The 7,288-nt window shown below is 40.8% G+C and overlaps 1 non-coding gene across 1 annotated transcript; it reads right to left on the bottom strand.

Annotated features, from left to right (window-relative positions):
* Positions 1-5,447: 5,447 nt before the first annotated feature.
* LOC130734802 (small nucleolar RNA R71) lies at positions 5,448-5,554 on the bottom strand. The gene has a single exon (XR_009018143.1). It is a non-coding gene; the product is annotated as a small nucleolar RNA R71 (small nucleolar RNA).
* Positions 5,555-7,288: the final 1,734 nt, after the last annotated feature.

Raw genomic sequence — 7,288 nt, forward strand, 5'->3', positions numbered from 1 at the left:
AGCCTCTCAGAAAACGGAGACACATGTCTCATATAAGTTTACTTGGCCGAAGCCTCCAGAAAACATTTTCCATTTCAAAGCGATAAATAATATTCAATGCAATATTCAATATTAAGCAATATTCAAGTCGACTTTATCGACGCCTAAAATACAATAGCTAGTAAGTAAGTTGCCCTAACCTCGAGTTGTTCCAGCCTCGCGGTGTAGGTTTTCCTCACAATCTAGCTCGGTGATACCCAAAGTTCCCTCAACTGAACCTTGGAGAAACCAAAGCGAAAATCAATCCAAAATCGATTAGCTCGATCACAACAAAGTTAATTAACGATAGACAAGGCTTACGAAGCTTCAGAGTACAACATTCGAGCACGAGAGGACGAGTTATCGCAAAAAACGAATTTCTCCCCCCTCGAGAACATGCTCTCGGCCACTCAAGGGAAAAAGGGTTCCGTCGCTTTTTCTTCGATCTAATTTAATTCCTAGGTAGTTTTAGGGTAAAACTAGGGCAAAGAAATTGTCGAAAAAATTTTAGAACGACCGGGTCGAATTACGACTAGTTAGGAGCACTTTGGTCCAAAATTAAAGCTCAAAAACTCAAAGTTGAAACTTCGGAAAACAAATTTGATGGGGTCGTTCACAACGACATTTATAGCAACTAATCCTAAGGGCACTTAGTCGGATTGTGGCTTTTTGAAGATAAAGTTTCAATATGTGCGTAAAATGAGTTTTATACAGTTTTTCAGATCTTTGGCGACTCGATCAAAATCGGCGTGCATCGGCGAGAGATTTAGCTTGTTGGGCAACTATAGAAGGTAGTTCACAAGAAAAATCGGGAAAATCGAACAATTTTACGAAAAGCTCGAAACTTTGAGCTCAGAAAGAGATAAAGAAACGCGATAAAAAGAATGATCAGAGGTAAGAAGTAAGTAGATTACCTCTGTGCCGTGAAGTAGAGACAAACAGCTCGAAGATCCGTCAAGAAACGAAGAAAAACTCTCCTCTCCCACTCCTCTTCTCACTCGCGGCCACACAATTGAAGAATGGTGAGTTTTGTCATTTTTTTCTATTTATAGGAGAGTGAAATCGCGGGAATATGAATATTTCACGATTTCGATTTTTGTCGTACGTTCATCTGTGAATTCTAAGCGAGAATCTGGCGACAGAATTCCAGAACTCAAAACAAGTCTCTTGAATTTGAAGAAAACGATCCAAAAGCAGTGTGAGTTAAATTGCCCCGAAAAACTACTTTTTGCTGTGAAAGTCGGATGACAAAACTTCATTCTGAAGAAAGGTTGGAAACGTCGAAAGAAAACTAGTAACGCGGATGGAAACTTCGTCAGAAGTTCCGAATAGAAAAGTCTTCATTCAGCGTTTGAATTTAGAGTTTTTAGAGAATAGAATTTAGTGTCGTCGAACTTCCGAGAAGTGAAACCTAACGTGCGTACAGTCCAGAGTTCCGAAATGAAACACTGGTCGAGGGAAAAATAAAGAGAACTTCTTATTTTTCCAAGGATTTAGAATTTCGCTTAAACAATGCTTTAAGAGCGGAATTAGCCTATTCTGGACACTCTCGCCACAAGGCGGGTGTGCTGACGACTCGTGCTAACTCCTAAAACATCCATGGTACTATCCTCAACCAATTCCTGAACTTTCTTCTTCATTAAACTTTCCCAAACAGCAAACTCTTGTCACGCTTACACTGATCCTACGCGTGAGTCGGAAAATAATTATTTAATCCAGTTCTGAAATCTGGGTCTTACAGTGAGCCACCCCGGTGCCTCCGCCTCTGGAGTCGGATCTTTTGATCGTCCTACTTCAAGTTATGAACGTATGCAAAAGCTAGAAAACAACGATTCGTCCTTACCCGGATACGTGTCTAGCTATGTTTCATTGTCTCTACCGTTTTTTTCCTAAGGTAAACACCAGTCCATAGACCAATTGCTTCACAAGCAAGGAAGTGTCGCCGGTACTTAGTGGCTGCTCTAGTCATGACGAATCCTCTCCTTGATGCCCGCAACTCGAGTACTTATCTTTCCTTGAACATCAGATCGTTGGCTCTTCCCATTTTCGAATTCATTTCATATCCAAAGTTTTCCTCAAAAAGGGTTATCTTTATCATTCAAAGTGTTCTATCATGAGTTAATTCATTATGGAATTTGGTCTCAAAATCGAAGTCTTATGCATTCATTTGTTTCGAAATCTAATAAGTCAAAAGATCCCCAAGTTCTCTTTCTTGAGAAAGCCTGGATTCTCCACGTCAGTAGTAGCTCAGAACTTCCGTCGGGTCCTACTTGCTAACTCTTATAACACCCCACATTCACAATCGATATAATCATAAGATTTTGGCATAATTCAATGTTTATGCACATACACAATTCAAAGAAATGGAACATGGATATCCCATTAACAGTTCAGTAAAACAAGCTTATCTACTAGAAAGCAACAAGACAGGAACCAAAGTAAACGGTCAAAGCCTCAACAAATAACAATGGCCTAAACCCCATAAAACAAAGGCATAAGCCTCAAGGTTTAACAATGGTCGTAGCCTCATAAAACAGTGGCATAAGCCTCACAGATCAAAATCATTTAACAATTGTCGATTCTTCGACACCTAAGCATAATTGCTAATAACTGGGAGAGTTGCCCTTACCTTTGCCACTTTCTTTCCTAAGTTGCGACTTTAATCCAATCACGTCATCGCTCCTCATACCGGCTCACTTTCCCTTCATTCTTTAGCTCCGACACGAACGCATTCTCACATTTCGTATCCTTCATAAGTAAATTCGACTTAGTCGCTACCTAAGTTTCCTAACTAACTCATGGTCTAAGGAATACCTTAACTACTATGCATCAAACACATAGGATAAAACTTTTCTTTGAAATTCAATCTTAGTCCCCGAGAAAACACATTTTGAAAACACGTCCAACAATTTCCAAACACTACAATTTTCATCCCTAAAAACACATATTCACAAAATAAGTCCATAAACATGAACAAACCCCTTAATAATTTTTCTTTCTTTTTGACCCTCAAGCTCTCGGTCCTACTATTTCCAATACCAAGAAATTGAATGCAACACTAATTAATAATGTCATAAACCTTAAACACCCAATAAATTTTATAATGAATAAAAGTTTGAGATGCTCATAGGCTTTCAAAGTCACGTAAAACTAGTGACAGGTCCAGCACAAAAATTAATCTTTGTTCATTATTATACCCAATTTAATCACCAAGAAATATTTACCCCCCAAACATTCAATTAAAAGATAAAAATTAGTGGACTGGGCGAGGCCCCAGGGTCCCTCGCCCAGGAGTACTGATGTAACATCCTGATCTGACGACTGGCCTCACGGTAACAACATGAGTCTTTTCAGCACGTTTTGTCCTCACTCGCACGCTTCCCGGGAAAACTTCCCAGGAGTTCACTGATAACCCTATTTTAGTAGTGTTTTTAGGGTCATTTCTTTGGTTGTTTTGAGTCTTTTTGTTGAGTCTCATGTAGTGTTTCATGCATTCTCATGCATTTTTATTCTTTTCATTAGTTTTTATTTCGTTTTGGTAATTTAGTAGTTTTTTAGGTAGTTTTCTTGCATTTTAAGTAAAGTTTAGGACTTGCATGGTTTTGTTGTGTTTTATGAGGGACTTCTTGTGCTAATGAGCTCTTGGAGCTTCTAGAATCTTCCTTGTCTTGTTGGTTAGGTTTGGAGTGCAGAAACTGAAGGAGAAGGAAGGCCAAGAAGCATGGAATTGATGAAGAACTTAAAGAGAATTGAAAAGAGGAGTTTCATAAGCCAAAAAGTCATTTTCAGGCGAGCTTGAGTGCCTAGGCGCTGGGAGTGGGCGCCTAGGCGCCAATAGGGTCAGAGAGCATGCTTTTCAACATGCAATTGGCGCTCAGGCGCTCTGAATTGGCGCCTGAGCGCCCAGTTTCGTTTGTTTCAGCCTATAAATAAGGCTTAGGCCAATTTCTTTGATACATTTTGTCATTTCACTCATTTTTGATCAAGTTTTGAGAGCTTAGGAGAACTTTGGGACCAAGGGAGGTTTCCAACTTGTATTTCTTCTCAGGTTTTCTTTACATTTCCTTTATGACTTCACTAGCCATGAGTGGCTAGTTCTTTTTTGCTTTGGGTTAAGAGATTCTATGAAATTTTAGTTTATAAATCCTATCTCTATGCATGAGTCTTGATTCAATCTAGTATTTCAATTCCTTATTGCATGTTTAGCTTTGGTGCACCTTTGCTATAGGCTAGATTATAATAGAATGGAAATTTGTTATGATTTAGGGACATGAATTGGAATAGATCCTTCTATACTTGCTTCTAGGAATAGAGTGAGGGTAGGGTTTTGTTGGCCTGAATAATTATGCTATCATACCTCTTATGAATGTTTAAGTACACAAGGAATTGGGCTTATCTTTCAATTTGAGAGAATTACTTTTGTGAGGAATCAACTAGTAAGTACATAGGCTATATCAACAAGAGTGTAATCAAGATATCACATGCATAGGATAGGTGGACTAAAATGGATTAGATGATCAAACACCCAAGGCAATTTCCCATCATTTGTTATTTACATCATTATCAACATTGCTCTCTTGCAAAACTTTTGTCACAATCACCCAAAACCAATTTCTGAATTTTACTGTTTTAAGAACTTGCAAACTCTATGCTTAAATCAATAATTCTCACTCACAATCCCTGTGGTTCGATAATTTAAAACCCGGAGGTATTCGTGCACTTGCGAATTGACCAACAAGTTTTTGGCGCCATTGCCGGGGATAGTTTGTGGTTTTCGGTTTAAGTTAAAGAGTTTGTTTGTTTGTTTTATTAAGCATTGCATTGAATAGGTGTTACTAACCTTTTCTCTGTTTTTGTGATTTCAGTTTATGCACAGTAGGCTTGGCACGGATCCATTGCTGTTTGATCCGGAGCCTGAACGTACTCTTCGCCGTCGTCGAGCCCAACAAAGGCTTGAAGCCATGGCTGCTCAAATGACGGAAGAGGAGATGCAAGCCCACATTGAAGAAAGAGTGAATGAGGCTCTTGCTCAAAGACTCCAAGAGCAAGAATTGGAGAATGCCAATCGTTCTCTTAGAGACCTCACCTCGGCTGCCATGAGCTACGATTATCCGGGCAGCATAGTTTTCCCCGATGGCACGGGAAATTTTGAGCTGAGGCCGGCATTCATCAACTTGGTGAGCCAAAATCAGTATGGTGGAGGTGCTCTTGAAGATCCTCATGCACACATGGAGCGGTTTATCCGCAATTGCAACACCTACAGAGTTCAGAATGTTTCAGCGGACACAATCCGCTTGAGTTTGTTCCCTTTTTCATTGAGGGATACTGCTGAAGAGTGGTTGAATTCACAGCCCCAAGGTAGCATTACATCTTGGGAGGACTTGGCTGAGAAGTTCACCACAAGGTTTGTTCCAAGAGCCCTCTTGAGGAAACTCAAGAATGACATCATGACTTTTACTCAATCCACCGATGAGAATCTCTATGAAGCTTGGGAGAGGTTCAAGAAGCTCTTGAGGAGGTGTCCTCAACATAACCTTACTCAAGCTGAGCAAGTAGCAAAGTTCTATGATGGTCTGCAATATTCTTCGAGGTTTGGTTTGGATGCGGCTTCAAGTGGAGAGTTCGATGCCTTACTTCCACAAGTGGGGTATGAGCTGATTGAAAAGATGGCTATAAGAGCCATGAACTCTAGTAATGATCGCCAAGCCCGAAGAGGAGTCCTTGAGGTTGAAGCTTATGATCAACTTATGGCCTCCAACAAGCAACTCTCCAAGCAAATGAATGAGATTCAAAATCAGATGAAGACTACCAAGATTGGTGGTCGAGTTGCCAAGGTGGAGTGCGTGACTTGTGGAGGGCCACATGACAGCGAAGAATGCACAGAGACTAGACCGGATGAGGAAGTGAAGGCTATGGGTCAAGCTCGGAATGACCCATTTTCAAATACTTACAATCCAGGATGGAGGAATCACCCTAATTTTTCTTGGAGGCAGGGTAATAATGGGCAAGGAAATGGTTTTCAAAGACAATTTCCTAGCCAAGGATTTCGAGGCCAAAGCTCAAGACAACCTCAAGAGCGAGGAGAAGGTGAAGGTAGTATTTCCAAGAAGAGTTTAGAAGAGTTGGTGGAAACTTTCATCAACCGGACGGAGAACAATTACAAGAATCAAGAGGCGGCTATCAAAAATCTTGAGAATCAATTAGGCCAGCTGGCCAAGCAAATAGCCGAGAGACCTCAAGGTAAATTTCCCTCCGACACTATCCCCAATCCTAAGCAAGAAAATGCCTCTGTTGTAGCCACTAGAAGTGGGAGAGTGATGAGTGAGTTGAAGAAAAAAATAGAGGGAGAAAAGAGAGAGGATAGAGTGGAAGGAGAAGTAGTCGTACCTATTAAGGTGAGAGAGGAAGTTGAGCTTACTCCTGAAACTAGCAAGGTTCCGTTCCCTAAAGCATTGGCTAAGAAGAGCTTAGATAAAAAGTTTTCAAAATTTGTTGAAGTTTTCAAATAGCTCCACATTAGTATTCCGTTTGCCGATGCTTTGGAACAAATGCCTATATATGCTAAGTTTATGAAGGATATTCTGCATAAGAGAAGAAGGTTGAAGGGAGTAGACGAGACGGTGTTGATAACGGAGGAATGTAGTGCCATTTTGCAGCGGAAGATGCCGAAGAAAAGAAGGGACCCCGGAAGTTTCACTATTCTGGTGGAAATTGAAGGCATGGCGGATGTGGAAGCCTTGTGTGATCTTGGAGCGAGCATCAATTTGATGCCGCTCACCATGTTTGAGAGGCTTAACCTAGGAGAGGTTACCCCAACCATGCTCTCCTTGCAAATGGCGGATCGATCCCTTAAGACTCCATATGGGATTGTGGAGGATGTAATGGTGCGGGTGGACAAGTATGTGTTCCCCGTGGACTTTGTTGTGCTTGATAGGGAGGAGGATGAGAAGATTCCTCTCATTCTTGGTCAACCTTTCTTAGCTACTGGTAGAGCTAAGATTGATGTTGACAAGGGTCACCTCATTCTCCGTGTTGGTAAGGAAAAGGTACGGTTTTCTGTTTTTAATCCTATGATTGAGACTAACCATGACAATGACTTTGTCTGTGATGTGGTTAGAAGCAGGTCGAAGGTTTCGGAAGAGATCCCCAAAGTTAATGCCCAATTTGATGAGTTTCATCCGGCTCTCATCAAGCTTGTTAATGGTAACAAGTATGGGGGGTCTAAGTATGAGAACTTACATGCTCATATGGTGAAGTTTACCCAAGCTAG

Source organism: Lotus japonicus, chromosome 1 (genome assembly GCF_012489685.1).
Source record: "Lotus japonicus ecotype B-129 chromosome 1, LjGifu_v1.2".
NCBI lineage: Eukaryota > Viridiplantae > Streptophyta > Magnoliopsida > Fabales > Fabaceae > Lotus > Lotus japonicus.